This window comes from Chionomys nivalis, chromosome 24 (genome assembly GCF_950005125.1).
Source record: "Chionomys nivalis chromosome 24, mChiNiv1.1, whole genome shotgun sequence".
Lineage (NCBI taxonomy): Eukaryota > Metazoa > Chordata > Mammalia > Rodentia > Cricetidae > Chionomys > Chionomys nivalis.
Genome location: NC_080109.1, coordinates 25,654,236 through 25,681,378, shown reverse-complemented (window position 1 = coordinate 25,681,378; position 27,143 = coordinate 25,654,236). Strand labels below are relative to the sequence as shown.

Here is a 27,143-nt window from a genome sequence, read left to right as displayed (position 1 = left end):
TCTCTCTCTCTCTCTCTCTCTCTCTCTCTCTCTCTCTCTTTCTCTCTCTTAATTGGTGGGGGGGGGGTCAAGACAGGGTTTCTCTGTAGCTTTGAAGTCTGTCCTGGAACTAGCTCTTGTAGACCAGGCTGGCCTCGAACTCACAGAGATCCGTCAGCCTCTGCTCTTGAGTGCAGGGATTAAAGGTGTGTGCCACCACCACTTGGCTCAAAGTCTCTTTTTTACGGAAGGAAGAAGAATAACAAAGACAATAAGAGGATTTGGCTCTCCGTGTCACTGGCTGTGAAGATGGAAGAATGAGCCTAAGGAATGTCAGTGTGTTCTAGAAATGGGGAGAGAGAGAAGAAATCCCCACTAGGTCTTCAGAAAAGAACTCATACTTCAGGTGCTTTGAGTTCAGTTAGCTTAAGGTCAGACTCATCCTGAACTTCTGGCCTACAAAACCATAAAGACGAATAACCCATAAAATTTGTGCTCTTGGAAGTCACCAGTTCTCCCAGAGTGACTTAATTTTTAATATTTTATTATATTAAATTTTGAATTATTTCATTATTTAGTGGAACTGTACATTATCTAATAGTACTTCCAATCTGTGAACCATGGGTATTGTATTTTATTTCTTTATATTAATATTCAAGTTTTGCCTTGGGATCAAACTGACAAAAATCAAAATCCCCCAAGCCTGAAGATATATTATGGTGAAATTATTTTGAAGAACATGTCTCACCTCTTCAAGAGACTACAGTGGCTTTCATTTTTAATAACTCTTTGCAACAGCTAAAGGTGTTATATATTTATAAAATGCACAGAGAGCCTTAGAGTGTGGTGAAGATTGAAAATGTTCACATATGGTTAATTTATATAAAGTTTGATTGTCTTTATTTCAAGTGATTTACTCTCAGTGTTGGGCTTAATTTGCTCTAGAAAATAATACTAACTTCTTTCCTGTGTATTATGGATATAATAGTATTGATAATTTCTAATTTTTTCTATATATCTAACACTGGGGAAACTTCTAAAAAGTTAAAGATTTAATGACTAACCTCAGAGCATGCATCTCTATATGAGAATATGAAATGATATATTAAATATTAAATTGCAGCAAAAATGTGCAAGAAGAGAGTTGGAAATATAACAAGTGATTACTTTCCACACAAGTGATTAAGAAAAGTAAGCTGTCTGGAACTACAAATGAAAAGATATCATCACATGAGATGAGGGAAAACACCATAATAAAGATGTTATTTAATCTGGGTTTTGAAATTTATGAGAAATTAGCATAGGGAATCCTGAGTAACTAGATTAAACGTACAAAAATGTTTCTATCATAATAGAATTCGCCCAATAATTTTGTTATTGATTTATGAATTTCTTAAGAACAAATGGATGTCTCATACATGTCCTCTGGGACTAATTGGAATCTCAAGCAAAAAGAACAAACTTAAGATTTAGTCATATATATATGATTTATATATATATATATATATATGACTACACTCATATATTTAAGTTGTATACCATGTTTTGATGTTGGTGTGTATAGTGAAATGATTGTTCTCACAAAGCAAGTTAGCATGGCCATCAGTATGTACTGACTTTTGTGAGTGTTTGTGTATGTGTGTTTAGTGAACCCTAAAGCTACCCCAACATTGTTTGCCCAGTATACAATGGAAAATTATTGGTAGTCTTCACATAGCATAGTGAAAACCTCTGGTCCTACCATGTTTATCTGAAAGAATAAACCCTTTGTCTCAACATTTTCTGATTTCTTCCACTCCCACCTCTACTGGACACCATTTTGCCGTTTCTATGTGCTTTACTTTTTAAAATTCCATATTTAAGTTATATTATGCATGATTTGGTTTTCTGCGCATCAGTTCATTCAACATGAATATTTCATTGTTCATATATTATTGTCACAAGTGGCAGGATCTTCCTGTTTTTAAGACTGAATAATATCATGTGTGTGTGTGTGTGTGATGACCATTCTTTAGCAATAGATACTTAGATAATTTTCATATCTTGTCTACATGAATAACATTGCAGTGAATTTGGGTGAGGTTTTGGTGCATTTTCCTTCGGGTATTTACTAGCAGAGACATTGTTGAACCATATTTTAATTCTAGTCAATAACTGTTGAGCAGGTAAAACGGATAACTGTGAAAACAATGAAGTAATAATGAGAAGAAAATATGTTTTTATGAAATAAACTTAAAGACAAATAGATTGCTCTCTAAAAGGGAGTTTCTAAGTCTGTCAAAAAGTTGCATTAATTTTCTGTAAAGAAGATAATAAAAAAACATAATTTGAGAGCTCCCAATAAGGAAGAGATACAAAAGCTATTAATAAGAAAAAAATGACAGAACTTAATTAATTAGATGTAGTGGTGAAGGTAAATTCGATAGGAAGTTCAAGTTTTAGATCCCAAGTACCATGACAATTATGCTGCAGTTCACAGTAATGAAAGAAGGACAATTCATAGAAAAAAATTTGTATGGTTTTAGGGTGTTGAATAAAGTATAAAGCACACAAGACGTGTATGGATGGATGAATAGACAGATGGATGGATGCCAGAAATGATAGATGGCTTCAAGGATGGATGGGAATTTTGTGGTTAGTTGAATGATGGGTGGATGGATGGATGGATGGATGGATGGATGGATGGATGGATGGATGCATGCATGCATGCATGCATGCATGGGTGGATGGATAGAAGAATGTGTTTCTATATCTCAGGAGAGAGGAAACCATCTTGAAAACTGTTCTGCATAAATATAATGGAACAGTGAGGAGGGATAACGGTGGACTACAAAGAAGTAAGCAAAGATGTGATATAAAAAGTTTCCGTTTAAAGAAGTAAAGGAAACTAAATGAACTCTAGTAGAGGAGGAAACAACAGAGATGCCCAGTAGAGGCATGGGAAATATGTTAGGGCCACATTCAGGGTTAAATGCTGCAAAGAAAGAAAAGGAGTTTCCAAGCTTAGGAACCACACTTGTGCATTTGATTTAGGTAGATGCTGATGACCAATGAAGACTTTCTCTCACAGAAATGATGGAGGCACCCATCAACGCTGTATATTTCAGAACTCCTTTTGATCCTGAAATCTATTAAATCAAGGGGATATGCTATGCTATAATACTAACATAAAGGGCATTTCTACAACATTCAATATTCCATCAGGTATTCCATTCAGAAATTATTCCTGTGTGTGTATTCAAAGGCACCCATGTGGTAGTAGATTCCTGGAGCAGCTAAGCAGCCAAATTGCCCATCTGTGTCATCACTGTGTTGATTAGGAGACTAGGTTGCTCATACAAGAGTCAGTGGGACTACTAACAGGGAGACACTAAGTAACTTGGTTTTATACATGCAAGGAAAGAAGGCTACAGCTGAAGTACTTCCAAGGCATATCTACAAGGAATTTGAGAGGGGCGAAGATTTCCTCATTTTGGGGAATGCCTAATTCTGAGACAGAGGTATAGACTACCTATTCTACCCCCAAATAGTTGATATTGCACATCATGACAGAGAACAGAAATAGCTTCCTCTAAGACTACACTCGCTGTCTTTAGCAAATTTGCAATAGCAATTTATAGTAATATGAAAACATTGTTAAATTAGCAAAACTTTGGGTTCAAAAAGGTTTCTCTTATACACCAGTAGATAAAGCAAGCTGCCTCCTCTCCTACTGACACTTTTTGTCAACACAGTCTGCTAATTATTCAGGATAACATTTTTCATAATTGGCAAGGCCATGTCCCCTACATGGACCTTCTCACTAAATGCTGAAAATTGCTAAATACAATTTGGATGATTTATTTTTGTCAAATGACCTTATTAGTGCTTCCCCTGCTGAACTGTGTTTGTGGGTGGACGTGGGTATGAAAATGCAGTCTTGACTTTTTCAAGAAAGAAGTTACATAACTTTACACTTCATAAATTTAACAACCGAAATGTTATCTGTAATGTTTCGAGGAAGTGCTATTTACCATTGGCTGGTTTGATGGAAGTTGATTAGATAATGGTTTTTCATCTGTGTGCTGTCACTGATATTGGCCCCATTCCAGTTGGCTGCTAAGGTGTCTAAACACTCAAAACCAAAAATTACCCATAAAGCTTGTGACAGCATCCTCTGGGTTCATGGATACAGATCACTGCACATCTGGATGGGTTGTTCTGGATGAGTTTATAATGTCATACCCCTTGTAAACACAATACACCTGTCTCTCCGTTTAACGGACAGTTTGTGAAGCTAAAGCATTTGTTTTCCCTGAGAAATGAGTCACCACACATTATTTACAAATATTAAACCCAGAAGTCACCAAAACGTTTCAGTATTTCACTTATTTTTATCTACAGACATACTAACACTTTGATGGAAGGAAAATCTACCTGTGTCAGCACTATGGGAAATCTAACAGGGAGATTATGAAAACAACAAATCATTGATGAATTCCCTTGCCTATTAGAGAATATAGGCAAGGTATTTGTTAACTATTTGCATTCTCCACCTCTTGGATGTTGCTTCTGCCTTCCGTGTTACAAAGGATTGAACGACAAACTTTTTGCGTGCTTCCACTTAGTACAAGGATGTTCCTGACACTTAAAACGATGCAGAGCATTTCTCTGACGTTACACTATTCTGGAGGAGCTCACAACGCACTGAGAAGGATAGAATGGCTACGCATGAGAGGATACCACTCACCAGTGAATAGATGTCAATCAGGTGCCAGTGGCAAGAAGGCAGGTGAAAACTGACAGGTGCCAGGGCTGGAGACGAGAATGAAGGCCGCCCTTAGATTTAAGTCCCCATCTAAGTCCTGATCTGCTGCCTTCCAAGTCACTCACTGGGAGCCACTCTGCCCCTCATTTTAAAATCATTGACTCTAAATGAGCCACTTTATTAGGTCTCCAGATTCATTCCCCATCACACCGAGAGTTGTATATCAGGTTTTTCCTCCCCGTTCCCTTGGTCAAATGCTAGGGCCTCACATCTGAGTGTCGTTGCCAAGTGCACACAGGCTCAGCCTCGTCATTGTGCTCTGATCACATCAGCCAAGATAGTTACACAGGGAGGGGAACTCAGACGGATCCAGCTGTCATACACTGTTAACACCTTTGGAGGTGGGGGTCGAATAACCTGTAGAATCAAACCCCTGGAGTTCTTCGCCTCATGGGTGTAGTGCACTTGAAGTCTTTTAAGAAAGCAACGTGAACAACGAACAATTCATAAAGAAGAAAACACTTCCAGGAATTTTCCTTGTGACGAGGAGACTCCACACTCATAATTTAACGTCAATGCATTTAAAATTGACCATAGACCTTCTCATAATTCATCTTTTTTTTATCCCATGTACCTTTATGGAACACATGCTATTTGCCAGGTTCTCTGATAGATGCTGGGTAAACAGACTTGAACCAATCGGTCTCTGCACCCAAGGAATCTGGCTGTTGATGATGAAGAGACAGGGAAACAAGCTATGGGGAAGTATAGCTGTGATAGATTATACAGGAGCACAGACCAAGTAAAGAAAGGTAGCCAGGAGTACACAACAAAGTGCAAACGTGGAATGAATGAAACCAGAGATCATCTCATTGAGTGAAGTAAGGTGGATACAGAAAGACAAGTATTGCATTTTCCCTCATATGTAAAAGAGATTTTAAAACAAAAACATCACAGCGAAAACAGAGAACAGAATAAATTCAAAGGGAGATGGAGAGAATGGAAAAGTAAGGGGGGTGGATTGACTGAAGCATGACAATAGGCATTATGGAAATGTCACAGAGAAGCCATTAATATTTATAACTGTATAAATTAATAATTATCATGAAGGGCAAAGAAAAGGCAGGAAAAGAGGGCAACACATGTCAGAAGTCCATGGAGGCTCAAGAAATAGTACTTGCCTTCCACCATCAAAAACCTAGTGGAGAATAACCCAAGGTATGAGCAGAGAGGAGACAGTGTGCATCCAGCATTTGTGTTCCACAGATTTGTGCTGAGCTCCTGTTCCCTGGGATGATGATACCAGGTAGGGCCTTGGAAAGTGACTAAGTCTCAAGAAAGGAGCTGTGTGAATGTACATTCTTATGACAGCGTCCCTTAAACCTCTCTAGTCTCTTTCTGTAGTGTGATGACTAAGAGGTCAGCTGTCTGTGTCCCAAAAGAGAACAGTTCCCCAAAACGTGTGATGTCATCTCAGACTTACAGCTTTGATAACTTCTGTTTATAAAATACCCAGGCTGTTTCACATACCAAAGACAAGAGATCAGAAAGGCTCTATTTTATATATGCATTAATGCCCACCCCATTTTCAATGCTATGAGCCCATTACACCAAAGCTAATAACGGTTTCAATATTTTCAAGTTGTGTGACTCATAGTGATGATGTCAATCTTTGAGGAATATAAAGGTACAAATTCTGTGACAAGAAACAGTATCTCTGACCTAGTGTTACTATAAAATTTTGATGTATAAGACAATTAAGGAAATATTGGCTCTGTACGTTCAAATAGAAGAACTGCGTGAATTTAAAGTCATTCACTTTTGACTAAATTATTGATCTTGCAAAAAATTCTGACAAGCTGTTTCCTCTCAGTGGCCTGCAACACAGCGATTTTGTTTTAGTCAACATAAACAACTCCCTGGAATGACCACCTGACTTTAAAACAATTGTTTCTGATTCACTCCGTTATTCAGATCAGTTCTCTAGAAAATTGTTTCCTTCCCTCTATAAAAGATAGACTGCGAGGCCTTAGCTAGAAGTGGGGGAGTGATCATGGTGGACCATATATATTCACAAATGTGGTGTGTGTGTGTGTGTGTGTGTGTGTGTGTGATGTGTATCAAGAGACTGAAATACCTTGGATTGTTCCAGAACAATAACTCTGTGCATAAATATTGGCAAGTAAACAGCAAGTGAGAAATAAAAGCCCCCTTGCTGTGGGGCTCTGTTGTTCTTCCACCCAGTAAACAGCATTTGCATCAGCCTGCCTACTTTGGGAGTGCTCCAGCGCCCTGCACCAAACAGCAAAGCAAATATACCTGTATTTGTGAGTGTCACCTCACCTTAAGAAAACCCCTCCCTGGCTTCTCAGCACTCTGCTTGGCTCCTGAAGCCCTCTGATTCCCGCTGCTGAAGCTCCTGTTTGCTCTCTGAACTGTTTGATCACTCAAGGGCACAACAGAACAGCATGTTGCTCTTGCCTTTTTGGCATGGGCTTGAAGTTCAGCAGTAGGTGGTTTCTCACCAGTTTGGCTCTAGCTTCAGGACAATGAGTGACAAGATGTTAGTTCACACAGCATGACTTATGTAACTTACAAAAGAAAAAAGATCAGGCTGGAGGTTTGTTCAGCAAATCAGCAAGATTTTCAAAGCAAGAATAGAAGTCTTTTCCTGTATCCCAAGATAAAGAGGGCTTGGCCAAGCTACCAAAGGGAGACTCAGGGCGAAAATGAGTGAATATGGAGGATGCCCTTTTGAGGTTAATGCCATTCAAAACAGCCAGACCGGGTACCCTGAAGAAAAGGCCTTTTGTGAGGGGAGAAGTAGCAAACAAGATATTATTTATCGAGGTGTTTAATCACTGCGACAGTTCTCATGGGACTATACGCAATTTAAATCTTTTTTTAAAAAAAAGTCTATCCCGGTACACAAAAGCAACATAGGATTTTGCTGAATTCTGATAAAAACTTATGTAAATGTTTGCCTCTTTCTTCGAGAAGTTCTTAGATCCACAGAAAAATCATTGCCTGAAAAGTCAAACAACTCCTAACATGAGATCCCATGGCTGTTCTTTGAACTGGGGAATGGGTGGTTTTGAGGTTCCCCTTGTGCTTTTCAGTACGGCTATGGGAAGTCGCATGACCGTGGCTGAAACACAAGGTCGGGATGTCTCGAGGAGCTAGGACAACTTGTTCACATTGGACTCTTCCTCTTTGACAGAAGAGTCACAGTGTAAATAAGATTTTCCGAATTGTCCAATGTTTGGGTTTCTTTTTGTGTTAAGGAGGAGGAGGAAGAGAAGGAGAAAAGTAGAAAGAGGAAGAGGAGGAGGAGGAAGAAGAGGAGGCAACCACAACAGACTTTATACCAGTCTGCACTGCTATTCTGCATGCATTCATTCCTAATCATGTTTAAGTCAGTTTCTTCCAACTTTAAAAAGGAGTTAAGTTTGGCCAGGCAACTTTTTATCTTTACTCATCTGCTACAACCACCTGCTAGCACAACTATAAACACATGAGATTCCTCTGCCTCTACCTCTACAAGTATGAAAAATATCTATGTATCTTTGAAATTAAGGGAAAAATTAATAATTTATAATCTTATTTCATAGAAATATGACCAGAAGACTGAAAAATCAACCAATCCTTATTCTATTAAGCTTAAAGCCAGTGTACACATTACTTATTGCAAAGTTCTAGGCTTTGGTTTGGTTTGGATCAGCTTGGTTTGGTTTTTGAGACGGGTGCTCTTTACACAGCCTCAACTCATCCAGAACTCGCTATATGGACCAAACCTCACACTTAAGACAATCCTACAGCTCCGCTTCCCAAGAGCTGGGATTACAGGAAGATGCCACCGTGCCTAGCTAAGGGTCTGTATTTTTGAGATACGAACAATATTGGAAAGGTTGACTATAGTCACCAAAGCACAGAAGGGGGTCTTAAACTGTGAATGGTAGACCATTATGCGTACAGCTAAAGCAATGGGCTGTCTCCCACCTGAACATCTGAAAATCTGGCTTATGGTCATCACTTCATCTACTTCACGGAGCAGCTGTAAAGTGTAGCTCATGCCGTGAAGGGAAAGGTGTGTAGGAGGCTGCGACATACTCAGAAAGGTTAGATGTTAGGTATACACGTGACATGCGATGGCTTGTTAGGATGATGCGAAAGCTGCTCGCCTCATTCACCTACCCCTCCTTTCCACCTTTGTAAAGAACACTTTCAAAATCAAATCACGATCTGATCTAGAATTGTCACTTCTCTCCTGTGTGCCTCTTATGTCGCATAGTTTTATTCTTTCAGATAGACGAAGGATGTTCCCGGACCAACTTACCATCACTAGTGATAATTTTGGACACAAAGACACTAAAATACATGATAACATGACCAACATTGTCGTCCAGAAGTCTCCATTGCAAGGCCAAGAAAATTATAGGCAAAGAACAGTGAGGCTCTGTCCTTAGTCTTCTGTCTTTCTCTTTGGCCAATAATACCTCTCGGGGTGATTAGCACCAGGGTCATGAAGTGGGTATCTGAATGCCCACGAGTTCAGGGAGGACCCTTGCTAGTAGAGTTAACAGTAACAATCAGATCTGGCCACCTGCATTATTTGTGTTTGCAAAGCATCCGTGTTGACTGAACAAACACTCTCGGGTACCACACATCTGTGCTCTTCGGTGTTGCTTTCATCACGCGAAGCCTGTTCTTTGAGAGCGGCCGGCTTCACGCTGAACTCAGCATGAGGGCAACAGGGCAGGACACCAATTAGTGGAGGCATTTGCACCAACCTGACAGGACCACTGTGCAGGGAAGTTCACTGGAGCCTATACAAGGGTGGAAGCATGTCCTTCGGCAGTAAATAATTAAACTGAAAGGGACAAGCGCTGTGCTCCATAGACGGAGATTTGATTTATGTTCAGGAAAATGGGCAGCCTTCAGAAATCTGATCAGTTGCCGGTGCCACGTGGTCTTGACAAAGCTGCTAGGAACTGCACCGTTCCCTTGTACTATACTTCCTCTGTCAGCTCAATTCAATTTTTGACCTTCCGCGGGGTGGACATAAAAACACAGGTCAGGCTGTGAGTGAGTACAGCACTGAGTAGAAGTTGTCAGAACCCCATCTCCTCTTCTCGAAAACAAACACCAGCTGTCACGATTTGCCATCCTGGCCAGTTAGCACGTCAGTCTTGTAACTTAGGAGTTTTCACTTAACTCTAATGATTAAGTATCCTATCTGAGCTTAAGAGCTAAAAATAAAAATAAGGTAACTAACCAAGTACTGAATGTTATTTGCCACTAGCATATACATTTTGCATTTAATCCCAGTATAGATTTAACTCCCACTTGGTCTATTTCCATTCAAGTTGATGTTCTAGAATACAAAGGAGAGATCACAAGGCAAATCTCCTGTGTGATAACATTCTCAGAAACCTTAAACGGCTTTCAGAGATTTGGCCTCAAACCCGAGCGTTAACATGATCGCTCAATTTTAATGAGGTCAAACAAGCTGCTGGGCATCTGGCCAGTGCTCAAGATCCTGCCCTGAGTGCTGAGGGCCACCTTGTTCTTACCAAGAATGTAAGAGTTAGTGACAGGTGATAATGTAACGCGGAAAGCTGCTGCCCTTAGTCACTGCATCTTTGAACCCCAGTGGATTCCCAGAGGCAATGGCATAGGCACGAGCCAGGTGTAAGCAGCTTCCTCATTATCTAAAGAGCTGAAGAAGACTTTTTGCAGAGAAAGAGTGTTTTTAAAAAAAAAAATGTCAGTGAACCCCTAATATGTGTGGGTTTACCAGCCTGAGGAAAGAAGGAAGAAGAAAACATCTGTAGAAATTCTGGGCAAAGAGATGAAGATGATGCAGCAGTAAATATCTACATTCTACTGTTTAAATCAGGGTAAACCCAGTCATCGGCTCATTGCTTGCCTATTTCCTGGGAAAGCACTCAGGCTCCTTCTAACCTGGTGAAATGCACGGTGCATTGCCACTATCTCCAGCACCATTATCTAGTGTGCGCGCAACCACATGCTAGAACTCCGTGTCCCTGTCCTCATGTCACCACCCAGCTGGGAATCAGCTTTTGTGTTGGACTCCAGCCATTGATCCGTGCTTACCAGACACTCAACCCCCTAAGAAAAGGATCGCAAGTTTGAAAGCTCCCTTCCCGGGTAATGGTGAGGGTATAAATAGGATAACGGGTTCTTCATCATCCGGGGCAAGTCCTCTTAGCTCCCAGCAAGGTTGAAAATGCTCCATAGCTACCCAGCCAGGGCAGGGGCCATTAGCTTCACATAGGCACTGAGCATGTGAGGCATGGCTACCCTGACTGGGCAGCACATTTTCTTATTTAATTTGAATTAACTTCAGTTTAAATTGTCCAATGAAGCCAATGGCTACTGCATTGGACAGGAGGATTTCTAAAATACACACACACACACACATACACACCCTGAGCTGGAGAGGTGACTCAGCATTTAAGAGCAGCGACTGAGTTTGCAATGGACCTGAATTCTGTACCCAATACTCATATCAGGGGGCTCACAATATCTGTCCCTCCAGTTCCAGGGGATCTACACATACAGATGCCACAGACAACAACACTCATGTACACATACCCTGTCTCACATATACAATACACATAATTCGAAACCATAAAACAAAACAAAAAAAAACCTTTCTCTTTAAAGTCCATACAAAGCTCACAGGTAGAGAATCAGCCAAATTTGCTATGAGTACGCAACGGTTTCCTTCCATTACCAACTCTGGTTGAGTTATTTAGTTTCATCTGCTGAAGGAATTATAAACCAGGGTAGAAAAATTTCACCCCTTACGTGAGGTTATCTTCAACAGACCTGGCGATAGATGGACCAGCCACCTATACATACACCAGGCTGTCAAAAGTGCATCACACCGTGAACTACGCCACCTTTCTTATTCCTGAGGCAAACTAGCCCACCAGCAGCTACAAAGAATTCATTATTTAAGGTAATGAAAGAAGGCTAAAACCCAAGAGCCCTTAGGTCAATGAGGGATGCTTTTAAGAGTCTTCTATTTTTTATTGTAAGTCTAAGAAGAAATAAACTGATGATACATCAAGAAAAATAGGGGTCAGATGCAAAGAGCTTCCTTCCCGCATGGGTATTAAGGATGGAATGGATTTTCAAAGGCAACTACAGAGTCCCTGACACAATCTAAGACAGTATCAAACATGCCATCTGGTTTACCTCACTGGTGTCACCCACCGTGTTATTTCTAAAACAGTGTGCTTCATTTCCGCTGAATTTGTTTGCCTGGGTATCTTACATAAAGGTCTTGCTGTATCTCTTCCAGACTTTCCACTCCCACGTAGTCCAGTGTATATGCATAAGAATTTCCTTAAAAGTATATGTTCAGGATCAAGGCTCATGAGAGCTTAGCAATGCTGAATTGTAAAACTCACTCTGCCAATGTGGTGGGCACCACACCAAGGTACAGAAGATGCAGCTCTTAACCTAAGCATCTTATCCAAAATTCGGTCCGTGAAGGATAAGAAATGGTGATGTTTTGATTATTTAAACCTTGATTGGTAGACAGTCTTCGGTGGGGGGTGGTGAATGGGTCGTAGAAGCATTATGGACCATATGTAATATTAAATTCAACCTTTAAAACTTAGAGAAATGGCAAAGGAATAAAGAAAAAACAAACTGACATATGGGTAGCAATTTATAGTAATAAGTTTGTTACGTATTCATTAGCAAGAGACAATGAGTTTATTAACTACTAAAGAAAATAAATTGCTGCAATGGGCTGTATTTGTTAAGTCTAATTTTGAACAGAGCACTCCTTTCAGAGCTGGTTGTTATTTTCTAAGTTTCAATTGTGTGGAGGTTTGTTTGTGTGGAGTAGCTTGCTGTGTGTGCACGGCGTATGCATTTGAAGGTCATAGGTCAGGGTTAGGTGCCCTCCTTTACTGCTCTCCACCTTATGTTTAGAGGCAGGATCTCTCACTGAAGCAGGAGCTTGCTATTTCTGCTAGACTGGCTAGCTAGCCAGCCCCTGGAAGCTGTCTGTCTCAGATACTGTCTCAAGCAGTATTGTTGCAGGCACCAACCACTGTGCCTAGCTTCTTACATGGGGGTTGGAAGTTCAAACTCAAGTCCTTGTGTTTACACAGCAAACACTGTACCTTTAAGTCGTCTCCTAAGGTCCTTGGTTATTATTTCGAAACTCTTGCCATTCACCTTTCCTCCAAACTATTACTATAACACAATATTACAGGCACAAATTTCCAAGTGGTCTGCATGCATATTTCATGGCTTTTGTAAGCTCTTCCTTATATTCTGAAGAACCATTGGATCTTGGCCACCTCTACTCTAGTCCACAAACAAAATGGAAGGTAGGAGATGTGATGATGCGAGAAGCTCAGAAAGAGCATTCTGGGACTTCCAAGTTAGGTCAGTCAGTAAAACACAATCATGAGGGCAGAGTTCAAACCCAACCATGCACATGGAAAGGCCTGGCATGATGGCATACACTCAGAATCCCAGCCACTGGAGAAGTGAAGTCAGGCAAATGGCTGGAGCTCACTGGCGAGCCAATTCAGTCTATCCATGCTACACAGCCTGCCTCAACAAAACAAGTTGACCGGCTTCTGAAGAGTTAGACTTTTAAAGAAAGTTGACTTTGCCTCCGTATATACACATGTATACATACACACAAGCATACACACACACACACACTTACAAACAGAGAGAGCATACACATCAGGTAGCGAACAAAGGTCATGTTCTGAGAGATGGCATGTAACAAAGAATTAAATGTAGGAGATCTAGAAAGAGCAAGGAAGGTCAAGACTTCAGAAGCCCTACTGGCTTCTTTCCTGTCCTTGATGTGGCTGAAACTGTACAGAAGTGAAATCAAGGTTTGACACGGGGCTTGTGACAGACATCTATCTCTCTTGTGGTATTTTCTACAAGCCTCCTTCTGCCAGCATGACAAAGACCACACAGAAATCTGGGCTGAAAATTAGCTCATCAGCCCCCAGCTGGTATGCCTGCCAATACCAGGTTTCCCCAAGCCAGCTGGATATTGTTTTAATGACTGGTGTCATCAGGTGACTCCTTGGTCCTGATGACTCCTTGGTCCAAGGAGTCACACCACCGACGAGCTGTGCAACCCCAGACAGGTTAATAAGACCCTCCAGGACTCAGTTACCCAAACCGTGTCTGAGGACATGGGTATGCTAATGTAGCAGCCCGTGAGACTTGGGGCACTAAGATCAGAGAGTCTACAGAACGGCGGCTGATTTTGTTCCCCACACTCCGCAAACCTAATTCACCGTGATTATGTGTAGCTTTCCTACTGTGTTAGAACAGTTTAACTGTATTTCCTATAACAAGCAAAATTACTAATATTTAACTTAATAGATAGACATGGTGGTTTTAGTGGCTATTGAATCCAATTAAATAGGTTCCTAATAGCCAACTAGTATTTAAGGGGCATGTTAATGGTCTTATTGCCTTTAAATTAAACCTTGATTTCAACCTTTTAATATCTACTTATAACTTACACTTCCATCCTTTTAAAATAATCACATAAAGCTTCTCTTAAATCAAGCACCATTGTTCATTGCTTCTACTTCTTCCTTGTTTAATCTTGGAAACATGGGCAAAGACATTTGATCTTTTTAATCCTTCTGGGTCGTGTGATGCTGTGTCATTTTGCACCTAGCCACCAATGAAGCAAACTGGGACCAACTTCTCTTTCACACTGTGGCAGTCTGACTGATGGTTCCTATGGCCAAAAAGAAACAGGCTCCTTTTGCTTTGGGAGACACAGCTTCTCCCTTGATATTATTTTTCACTCCTGTTTTTTTCTTTTCCTATCTTAAATGACTTTAATCTCATCATTTCTGCTTCTATCTACTTGCAATCTCAATATTATTTTGTTGTTATTTTCATGTTCTTTCTTCCATCCAATGCTTGTTAATCGAGAAAGTTTTTCCTCAGAATGTTTGACCAACAGGATATAAAGGTCTGTTTATTTGTCTTTCGTTGGTTGTATATTTGTCAGGCACTTGGTGAAATTCATGGCATGTCACCGACGAATAAGGGGGTGGTCTCTTAATGCAAGGGACTTTTACAACCATACAGCAAAGAGTCATTGACTTTTGCTCAAGTGTCTACAGGGGACGTGAAACAGTCACAAAAGCCCCTAGAAAAGTCAGCCATCAACATCTGTTATCTTGCCAACTGTGAACAACTGGCAGCATGCTAGATAGCCACATACAGAGCAACAAAACTCTCTCTCCTGAAACCTCCCTCATTCCCTCTCCCTGCTGCCCCAACTATTGACGATCCAGAACACTCCATTGTCCAGCTGGAGAAGGAGAGGACTGGAAGATTTGATGACAAGCTCATGCTCACTCAGGGACCCACAGTGCCAGACAGAAGGAAGCCTCAACTTTAAACACAAGGTGGGAACATGAGCTACTGAGAGCTAAATTTCTAAATGGAGGTGACCTTCTATGACTTGACCTGTATTAAGCTTGCCTAACTTTGCACATGGGCATGAGAAAGACCGATCTTGTCTATATTTACAAGGACAGCAGGTGATAAGAGTCAAACTCTTTTGTGACTTTGTTTTGCGGATCTTCCTGATTGAATGAAGTCAGCTACTTCATGGAAGAGAAGATGGTCAGGGGAGAAAATAGCTTTCGCGGGAATAAAAATGCAATTGCCAGACAGTCTGTGAAACTGTGGCAATCACCCTGAGTTAGAAGATGACTCTTGTCACCTCTGGATCTTTACTGAACACAGTCTCCTTGTCCTTCCATACAGAGCCACACAGAAAGGAATCAATTACACCCTTCTCCATCTTTGCCCAAGATGCTTTGAAGGGATCACCTTAAAACGTCTCCTCCCATGAGCTATCAAGGACAGTCTTATGAAGCATTGTTATAGTCAAATGTGATGAGACAGGTTCTTAATCCCAGCACTGGGGAGGCAGAGGCAGAGGCATCATGAGTTTGAGGCCAGTTTGGACTACATATCAAGACCTTGACAAAGAAAGGAAGGAAAGAAAGGAAGGGAGAGAGGGATGAAGAGAGAGAGAGAGACAGAGAGAGTTATTCTCTCTAGAATGAAAGAGAAAAAATGAAAAAAGAAGGTAGAATTATTATGATTATTCTTTTTAAATAGTTGCTCATGTATTAATGAATAAAAATCAAAAAAAGAGGAAGTATCATTCCAAAAAAGGATTTAAAGATTTATACCCTGGAAAGTTTTGGAGTAATATTAAAACTTCACAACTGTGTGTAAATCATTGCAAAATAGACCCAGTACATACAACCATGACTTTTTAACAAAATTGAATTCCTTGTTAATTATCCTATTTATACACAAGCTTTATGAGCATTTGTCCTGGTTTATTTTAAATGAACCATCACCTTGTTGCATTTTGCTTCTGTGCCTTTGGGAATCACACCCCAAACACAGTGTGATTTAAAGAGAATTGTCCTGGGAACAATGGCCCTGGCTATGATAAATAATACTATGTTATTGCAGATGGCCAAGGCGTTTGCTTTGCCACAGTTTTCTGTCTTCAGAAACATGAAATGATACTAATCTAGTGTAATTCACAAGTTACTTATGGGACTTAGCTAGGCAGTGAACATGAAATGTATGAAGATGAAGCAATTTAAAATAACAGTGTGCTTTATGGCTTCTTCCAGGTTTTAATGAGGAAATTCCATCTCAGTAAATGAAAGCAGGAATAAGTTGAAGGGTAAAAAGGGAGGGGGAAACAAGAGGGAGAGGGAATGAAAAGGGGGGAGACAGAAAAGAAATGGGGAGAGACAGAGGGAAGGGGGAGACAGAGAAAAGGGGGAGACAGAAAAGAAATGGGGAGAGACAGAGAGAAGGGGGAGACAGAGAGAAGGGGGAGACAGAAAAGAAATGGGGAGACAGAGAGAAGGGGGAGAGAGAGGGAAGAGGGAGACAGAGGAGAAATGGGGGAGACAGAGGAGAAATGGGGGAGACAGAGGAGAAATGGGGCGGAGAGCAGGTCAGTATAAATGAGTTCTGATATGTAAACCTAAACAACAAATACCAACTTAAAGAAGAAAGAGACCACGTAAGGTTAAATCCCAACGCCTCTAGGCAAACCTTAAATTTATCCCACAGAACAAATTGCTGCTTTCATAGGCCACAGGATGACTTACTGAATTTCTGCTTGGAGCAAGTAACTTCTAAATTTTTCTGCCTTTGTTCCATCAAAGGAATGGTTGTAAGTTTACTGTGAAATAACTTTTATTATCAGAATTTATCTTCTAAATTCTCTATGTTTTTCTCTCCTAAAATGGCGACTTTTATTTCCTTCATTTTAATCCCGCATCTATATGAAACCGGAACGTTCCCATCCTTCCCATCTGTGTTTGTGTTCTGTCTCAGCCGTGCGGGGCAGGGGTAATTTTTCACCTACAACTTGATAATTCTTAACTTCTTTAATGGCAATTTGTATTTCTGCAAGTCCCAACAGGGAACAAAATCGTTTCTACAACTGTTTTCTTAATTTTATCTTCCAGATTTCGAAAACAATAGGGACATATTGCAGAGTATATTAGAAAGTATAAAGTTTTAAAAGGCAAGGGGAAAAAAAAATCCCCGAACTGCATAGAAGCAACAATAGCTAAAACATTATATTTCTTCTTTTATTTTTCAATTGTGTCATTTTGAAACACAAGTCTTGGTATATAGCCAGGCTGTCCTCGAACTCACCATCCTCCTACTTCTCAGTCATGAGAGGTGGGATTACAGGTGTGTACCAATAAACCTACCAATAAACCTAAGTTGTCATTTCAATGTGATGTTCAAATTCAGAACGCTTTTGAATTTTGAATTGGTTTTTAGTGAAAATTACTTTATTTGCTATGTGTTTGGGTCTAGTTGCAGTCTGCTTGCTCCTTAACCAGCAGGAACACTTTTTAATTGAAGCAAATGTTTTCATAGAACCGATGCGGTTTTTCTCATTTACCTGGTAATTATTTGTTACCTTCATTTTCTGTTTTTTTGTTTCATTGGAACTGAGGAAAATGTGGTAAAAATGCATTGTTTTTCAGAAAGAAAAACACTGTGTTTTGAGATACATTGCTTATAACACACGGGCTCTTTGTAATTTAGAGCTTTAACAATAGAGAAAGATCCTAAAGATTATTTTTAGAAGCATAGAAGAAACTTCCTGTTGTGTATAAATATGAAATTTCCCCATGGGCTCTCATGGCGAATGCTCGGTCCTCAAATAGAGCTGTCATTCTTAGAGACAATGGGAATATTAAAGGGTAGAGTCTAGTTCGGAAAGTAAACTATGAAGGGCTGAGGGTGCCTTTGAAGGCGGTACATGGTCCCTGGTTCCTTCTCCTCCATTAGCGTCCTGTCCCCCAGGAGGACATGATGATGTGCTCCCTTATTAAGAGAGCCAGAAGCCTGAAAATTCTGAAACTGAAAGACAAAATTGTCTTCCTTCTTAATTTGTTTATGTTAGGCATTTTGTCAGTAAGAAAAAACCCTAATTTCAATACTTGAAAATCTGTTTTCTCTCTACCATTTCTCTACCTAACAAACTATATAGTCATACCCCAACAAGGGAATTAGTACTGGATAGTACAGCATTGTATTTCCTTCATTAACAATCACTGTCTAGGAAATACTTTGGTAACTGTTAAAAAATGGCCAACCATACTACTTACTAGTAGAACAGTTTTCTATGACGTGGGACATTTGGCACTAAAACCAAGACAGTCTCCACTAGGAAATTCCCTTTGAAAAGTTTACTCAACCAAATATACTCAAACCTTAAACCCAACTAAGCAAGTAAGCTCCTGGGGAAGAGGGCCATACCTGTAACCCTCAATAGAATCCACGGATTGATCTTGATAATCATGAACAGTGGGCACTGATCTTATTGATCTTGTCTATGACGCTTCAATAACACTTTTTCCCAAGGATTTATTTATGAACAATAACACACTTTGACACATGAGCTGGCCCTCCCCCCACTCCTCACTTCTTGGTCACTACTCTCTAGTTGCTCTTGCTGGTCCTCAAACATGTCTATTTCCAGTTCCATCCACCTCTGTACTGTCTGTTCTGTCAAATGCCCATATATCCTTCCTCAGTGCATTCATGGCACAGGGTCTCAGCCATCAGAAATGCCCCCCGGACAGCCATTTACAGAAGAACATTGTCCTTCAGCATCTGACCCTACTTTACACTTCACAGAAGTGTTCATATCTACAGTTTCACTTTCTGTGGTATCGGGGGCCAGAGGTCGAAAACAGTCTAAACATATTAAGGAAAGAGTTCTATAACAGTCATTCATAAGAGTTCAATTTTGTTGCCTTGTGGTGCCATAAAAAGCCTCCTGGTGTACACACTGCATCATTTTCAGGGGGCAAATCATTCTTTTCCCCAGGGTATCCATGCTGAGTACACTACCCAATGATGGACCTCCCTACAGGCTATCAGATCAACTGTCATGGATTCAGGCTTCTGCTCCATGAACCCTTATTATACTTAATAAGGGCCTATCCTATTATGTTATTGTATTGTATTACTTGTTTATCGTTAATAACATACCATTCTTAGCACAAACTTTATCAGACATATGTAAAGAACTTACACACAAACTATATGTATGTATATATATATATATATATATATATATATATACTATCTATATCTATCTATCTAGAGATAGATAGGTATACTGTTTCATCACCACGTGAAGGTTTTCACATATATTCTCTACAGATAATGACGACTGTGATTCTCTTTGTCACAGTTCCAATCACTTAGCACATGTTTATGTATTTGTTTACCATCTCATCTGTTTTGACCCCCAGTAAACTATGAGCTCAGAAGCAAGGAAAAGTTGTTTAATCGCCATTTGTAAAGAGACTGTGAGAGCGAATGGGACAGCAGTGAACACTTGAGACTAGAGCAAAATAATGCTTCTACTTAAAACTCAATTCTGTGTGACAGAATTATCTGATCTTGAGCGGGTTGCCTAGATGAGCTTCTCTGGGCATAAGTAATACTGAGGGCAGCAATTATTAGTGAAGGATGCCCTGCGGAACAGCAAGGTAAGACCCTCGAGCTAGGTGAAGTGTCCACTGAGCAGCAAGTGCCCGGGGGGTCTGCCCTGCGAGGCTATTGTTTCAGTCATCCATAAAATTCCTTCAAGCACTGCATCCAAAAGAGGCTGCAAACCCGGAGACATCTGAGTAGGAGAATAATTAAGATCTCAAAATGGTAGGTGCTATCTGTTGCTATTTCACTGTTTGGATTTTACTCTCTTCTCTTTGAGAGGGCCCAAAGGCTAGCGTTTCCATTCCATCTCTTGATTCTGGTTTCAAGGGGAAATGTTACCGGATGCTTCTAAGATGAGTGGTAACAGTATTTTGCAATGTCTTGCAGGTTTCCTGGGAATGGCTGGTGCTGGGTTTTACTGAGCCCATTAGCACTGCGAACAACATTTGAATTGGGAATTGTTCCTTTAATTTCTAAGGCATTTACAAAACCAGTTTCCCTGACTGGGATCATTTTCTGGGCCATAAAACACACTAAATTTGGTTTACTGTGAAGCATCAGTGGAAGGCTATATCATGGGTTCCACTAGCAGGGCTTTCCTACAAACATGCCATCTAAATTTTCCTGAAATTTTAAAGAGTGGAACAGATGGTTCAGAGCTCTGATATTGGCCATAACGGCCTCACAAAGCTTTTTATTTCATTTGTGAATTTCTAATCTTTAAACAATGAATCACGGACTTAGGGAGGGAGCACCAAGAACGTCACTTCTGGAAGTTATTTGTGTCATCCTGTGGGCCGGTAGGTGGTAGATACAGGTTCTCGAGCTTATGGTATATTGGCCTTGAGATTTGGGGGAGAGAAGGAGGAAGCTTGAAGATTCCAAACTGAATGAATTCTATCATTTACTGGCAGTTGTGATATGGAGTGAGACTACCAGCCAGAAGTCAGGCGAGTCCCACACCTGAGTCTTCCTACATCAATTGTAGGGCTTCACTTTGATAGGAGGGCAAGGCATAACTCCACCCCCCTCTAAAACCTGCTTTGTGGTCCACAGGGGGGAAAGGGCCTTGTGACATTCAAATGGTCCTGGAACTTCCTAAGTTAACAAACTTCAAACTGTTTTACAGAAGGGGGACTAATAACATCCATTGAAGAGAGGTCACCGTACTGTTTGAAGATCTGCAAAGGAGTCACGATCTTTGTTCAAGAAAGTAGAGTATTAAGACAAGTTTTGTTGGTGGAGTTCTGAACTGAATGTGGGCTGTGAAGTTCTTCTGATCATGGGAGCTGCTTCCCTTCCAAAAATAAAGTAAAACACTCTGATATGCAAATGGTAAGAATATCCTTTGGCATCAAATAATATCTAAAAGCAAACTCTGCAAAATGTCCCAGAACTGTTTATTTAAGAACAGTCTGTTCAAACTTCAAGGTGGAATCTACAGGCAAATATTTACACAGATTTTTTTTTAAAGACTTTTGTAAGCTTCTATTGTCCAGCTTTATTCCATTGATGTCTATCAGTCAGAGTGGTTTTTCAGTGGTAGTGTACCCTGCCCATAAGAAAATATTATTCGGTCAGAAACATTATAATCATGCTAACAGTGATAAGTAGAATCCAAAATCTGGTAGCCATTAAGTCTCTACAAGCAACTGGTGGGATCCCGTTATCATATGAATAAGCAGGTAACCTCTGTCACCAAGCAGTTTAACAGGAGCAGGGGCAGTTCTCTGGCCCAGCAGAGGGAGTACATTGGGAAACTTTCTTCAACTCTTTGAGGAAGCCATCGGATTTTTCTTTTGATTTTGACTGCATCGTGACCTGATTTCTTCTGTGCACGCCTACTTCTTCTGACCTCTACATGGAAAATCACAGACTAGTAGCAGCTATGGCTTCCTGCTCTGGCTCCCCTTCAGCAGCAGTTCACCTGGCTGAGCCCCTAGACTCAGTCTTACAGTCAGCTGCCCCACACCAAGGGGATAGTTGTAACAGTTCTCTAGCCAGCCCTGAGTTCTTCTTAAAGTTGAATTCTGTTATTGGGCACCACATGGCCATGGGGGTAGTTTCTTGTGGATGTGCCTTCCTTGTATCATGCCTTGTAAGAACCTCCTCTCCCCGGGATTCTGAAACAAGCCTTTGAAGACTGAATCAGAAGGCAGATGATTAATAAAGCTTACACAAAACTACTAATAATCCTTCATGGTCACGGTGACATTCCACATTGTCATCTCTGTCAGAGGGAAACCCCAAATCAAAAGGATCCATTAAAAACTGGCACAGTTCTGTCAAGGCAGAGAAGACAGAGGATGGCCACATTCAAACCTAGACTAGCTGGCCTCTTTAAGAAGACACCAGCCCTAGGCAGAGCTCACTGTCAACCATCATCCACCTTAAACCCTAACAGGACAGTGGCATACATTCCCCTGAGGCTTGTGGTAGCTAAGAGGCCAGACTTTGAAAACAGAAATGTCTGAGGGCATAAGAATATCTTCTCTTTGCCACTTAGAATTCTAGAAGCATGATCTGGAGTAGACCTCGGATTTCACATAGCTCAATTTTCCTTACACACTGATATTCCAAAAAAAAAAAAAAATCAAATTTGCTATGATAGTTAATCTTCACTTAAGGGGATTTGCAATCACCATGGAAACACTTCTGTACATGTCTCTCTGGGATTATTTCCAGAAAAGTGTAGCTAAAGAGAAATGAGCCACCCCAGTGGTAGGCTTCAGGCTGAACAAAAAGGAGGGGGGGGGACCAGGATGTCCGTCTGTGCTTCCTGACTGCAGAGGCAATGTAACTGGCTGCCTCATACTCCTGCCAGGTGCCTTCCCTGCAAGGTCGGTTGTCTCCCCTCAGACTGTGAGCCAAACAGAACCCTTCTCTCCTTCAGTCCTTTTTGTCAGGCATTCTGGTCACAGAAATGAAAAAAATCAATTGATCTATTTTATGATGATAAAATGTGTTCAATTTCTTCAACAATAACATTGCATCTTCACATACTTGGATTCTAAAACTATTCCTTTCCAGCCCCACAGAGACATGCAAGTAGACAACAGGCTCTCAGAGCTGACCATTGCTCCACCGTTGTTCACTAATAATCCTTTTGATTAATTCATTCATCACCTTTGGGTATGGTTACAGCAGGCAGGACTTGTGCTATGCAGACTGAGTCAGGGGTAGGGACATTGGCACTGAACAGATGCAAAGTCCAAGCCATTAGGATAATCTATCTGAGAGCTTCTGGATATTGACACAAAAACATGCGTCCTGGCTAACATGGAGATAAACTCTCTGGAGCACTAGTGACATCAAAAGTCCAAAAAGTCAAAAAACACGACTCAGCTTTATAACAGTGCTTGCAGCTTTCTTCTGCAAGCCTCTCACCACGACCTCAAGTCCCTACAGGTTAATGTCACTAATGCCATTTCTGCAGAGAATACTATGGAAGCCTCAAACACACCTCATTATTTAAGCTCTAAAAATCTAGGTAGACTTTGAAACTTACAACAGACCTCAAGGAATAATAAAGATAGTTCCCATTAATTAGCTGTGGCAAGTTTGGACACTTCCAAGACAGATTCTCCAGGGACATCTAGTACAGTTGTGGCATGAAAACAGCCGTACGATACAAGTCAAGTCAAGGCCCACCTTATGTGAAATCATAATCATATTTTATCAAGCCTCCCCCCAAAGAGTCAGAGAATATTAAGAGCTAAGAAGTTCTGCCCTTAATGAACTGCGTGACTTGGAGAAAGTCACTTAATGTCTCCTGACATTAATGTCCCACTCAGAGGATTCCTCCACTCAGGGCCATGGTCACTTACAGAAAAAATTTATTCTAGACTCCACAAGTGGCCAGAATATAAAACTTTGTAACTTTAAGCATGTTCCTATTTCAACCATCATTTTTGAGAGAAAATAGTCCCAAATGTTTTCAAACTAATTCTTCTTACCAACTTTCCCACAGCCATCAAATTTATTCAAATTAAGTGGCAAATGGAGACACTCAAGAGCAGACACACATGAAGTTTGAGGTTGGCACCTTATATTTTACATATCATTGAATTCTCAAACAATACAATTAGCAATAGTGCAGAATGTAGGTGGATTGAATCTAAAGCACACGGCTGCGGGGATAGCAGTTTTTAATCACTGGATGTTTTGTACCATAGCTGAATCACATTGTTTATGATAATTTTATTACCTTGGTCCTCTTCGTAACAGTTATTATATTTCCTCCTGATGTATGGTATCACACTTGCAAAGCCCTTTCAGTAATTGGAGCTCCACAAAGCTGACTTCTAAGGCTCATTGATGTGAAAAAACGATCATAAAAGTTAGGTAAGTGCAGTCATTTCATCCTTGGATTAGAACTCCCAACTACAAGAGGTATATTCTTTGGTAGCTTTGACCAAAAATCAACTCTTTTTGTCAATGGTGTATCCTCTTGAACTTCAGATGCCGGAGCTCTATTTGTGACAGAGGAAATTTAATTTTTAAAGCTAAAAATGTGAGCTGCCCACTTGCACCAAATTGCAAAGTTTATTCCAGAAATATGACAGCAGAGATTCTAATCTAGATTCTTCTCTAGAAACCTGAGGAATTTATCAAGGAAAAAATAAACTCTATCATTGAGCCCAGCCACAAAATAAAGGTTCGACATTCTTTACCCTGGAATGGCCTAGACTTGCCCATCCCTCTGTGATTCATTTCAAAGACAATAAGACATTAAAATTTTCAGCCAATTGTTTGTTCCAAACGCACAAATCCCAGATAAACAAGAAATATAAGTAAACAAAAAGGTCCTCCAAACAATAACTGCATGGCTAACTGATTCTAATCATAGCTAGGTGGATGAAATTCTAGATAAAGAGTTAAAGGAATCAATGATTGCTATTTACAGAAAGCACAGTTAAATACCTAAATTAATTAAAATAGGATAACAATAAGCAGCTAAATGAAATAAGGAAGAAAACATAAATATAAAGGAAGAATTCAGTAAAAAAAACAGAGATTCTGAAGGAAAATGCTAAACTGAAATTTAGGAAATAAAATGTTCAATAAGTTAAATTAAAAAATACAACAACACTACTAACAGCTAGATTAAATAGAAGACATATTACTGGGTTTATAGATAATGTGGGTTATTTAGGATATTCAGAGAGTGATAAAGAAAAAATAAAGAAATTATCAATAGTACATAGATTTTTCAGATATCAAAAACCCAAAATTGTAAGTTATATGTACAGAAGGAGAAGAGGTACAAGTTTATAGCACAGAAAATATAGCTAACAAAACAGTTGCAGAGAATGTCATAAATATTGAGGAAGAAGTGGAGATCTGTGTTCTGGAGATTATTGGAACCCCAAAGAGACACAACCAGGAAATAATCTCCCCAAACTGCAGTATAGTTAATACATTTCATATACAGAATAAAGAGAATATAGAAAACATAAAAATGAAGCTCCAAGTCACATATAAAAGCCAACACATCAGAATAATAGCAGATTTCTCAGCAGAAACCCTTATACTCAGGATGGCACGTGCTAAACACAGTTCATCTTCACGGTCAACTTGACTTGACTGGGTTTAGAATCAGTGTGAAAACAGACTTCTGGGTGTCTGAGTATTTCCACAAATGTTGTTTGACTCAGTGTGAGCACTCCTATTCCGCAGACACCACCTCTCAACCCTCTCTACTCCCTGGCTGCAGAAGTAATGCGACCAGTTGCCTTACACTCTCGTTCCACACACGCTGGGTTTTGGTGGTGTGTAACTCTCAAACTGTGGGCCAAAATGAACTCTTCCTTCTTTACATAGCTTTGTCGGTTGTCTTACCATGGCCACAAGAAAAGAAGCTAATACAACATGGAGGAATGCACGTCAAGCCCAAAAAGAAAATTTGCCAGCTTAGATTACCATACACTGTAAAGCATTCCCATAAATTGTAGAAAGACTCCCCACAATAACCCAAATTAAAAGAATTCATGATTGCTAATACAGTGCTGCAGAATGTTGTTAAAGAAATCTTAAATAGAGAAAAGGAAAATATACACGAATATGAAATTATAAGAAAAATAAAAGTCATGAGAAAAATTAGATAAAAGAAAAATAATTAGGAAAGAGTCAAAGTATTATAAAAACTGTAAAAGGGCAGAAAATAGTACATATGTTTCAATAATAACTCTAGGTATTAATAATGGTCTCAGATTTCCAACAAAATGACAAAGAATGACTGATTAGACTAAAAGGTAGGCCCAATTGCAAGCTGTCAACAAGGAATGCACCCCCTGGCAAAGATCCACGAAGATACACATACATCTTGAAAGCAAAAGGCTGAACAATGATATTCCAAGCAAATGGGACCTAAAAGCAAGCCACAGTAGCTGCAGAGACTGACATCTGAAAAGCAGATTTCAAGGCAAGACACAAGTCCTTTATTAAAAACTATATGACAACTATAAACACATATGTACCAAGTATTGGCAGACTTATCTTATAAAACACACTACTGATTATAAACATACAGATAGTTCCCAATAAAGTAATAGAAGGTAATCGCAGAAACTCATTCTCAGAAATACACAGGTCAACTGAGCTTTCAAAGACAACAAAGAATCTTAAGTACTGCTGTACAAACAGACTTACCAAACCACCATAGAACAACGTAGAACAACAGCAGAACACATAGTCTTCTCAGGATCTTTGGTGACTATGCTTGGTTTTCAACTTGAATCACTAGAAAAAAGAAACCTCAATTGAGAAAGAGCCTCCATTGGATTGGCCTCTGGGCATATATGTGGGACATATGGGGCATAATCTTGATTTTTGACTTATATAGGAGGCCCAGTCACCTGTGGGGGACGCTATTCCTAGGCAGTTGGGTCTGGACGGTACTAGAAAGGAGGCTGAGAGAATCAGAAGATGCAGGCCAGTAGCGGCATTCCTTCATTGTCTCTACTTCAATTCCTGCCTCCAGGTTCCTGTTTGAGCTCCTATCCTGGCTTCCCCCAATGATGGATTTTCCTCTCCAGCTTGTTTTCTGCTGTGGTGTGTTATCACAGCAATACAGAAAGTTTACTAGGATAGCAGCTCAGGAATTTTTATCCAAAGTTTACATTTTCAGATATTAAACCATATCTTTGTGTGTTTTTGTTTTGGTTTCTTCACATATTTTTTCAAGACAGTGCTTCTCTGTGTAGTTCTCACTGTACTGGAACTTACTCTGTAGAGCAGATGGATCTTGAACTTGAAGAGATTCCCCCTGCCTCTGCCTCTGCCTCCTGAGTGTGGGAATTAATGGCATGCACCACCACTGCCTGGCTTAAACCATACATTAATACAT

At 40.1% G+C, this 27,143-nt stretch overlaps 1 pseudogene; it reads right to left on the bottom strand.

Annotated features, from left to right (window-relative positions):
• LOC130865764 (forkhead box protein J1-like) overlaps positions 1–27,143 on the bottom strand; it is a 109,853-nt pseudogene that overhangs the window by 63,278 nt on the left and 19,432 nt on the right.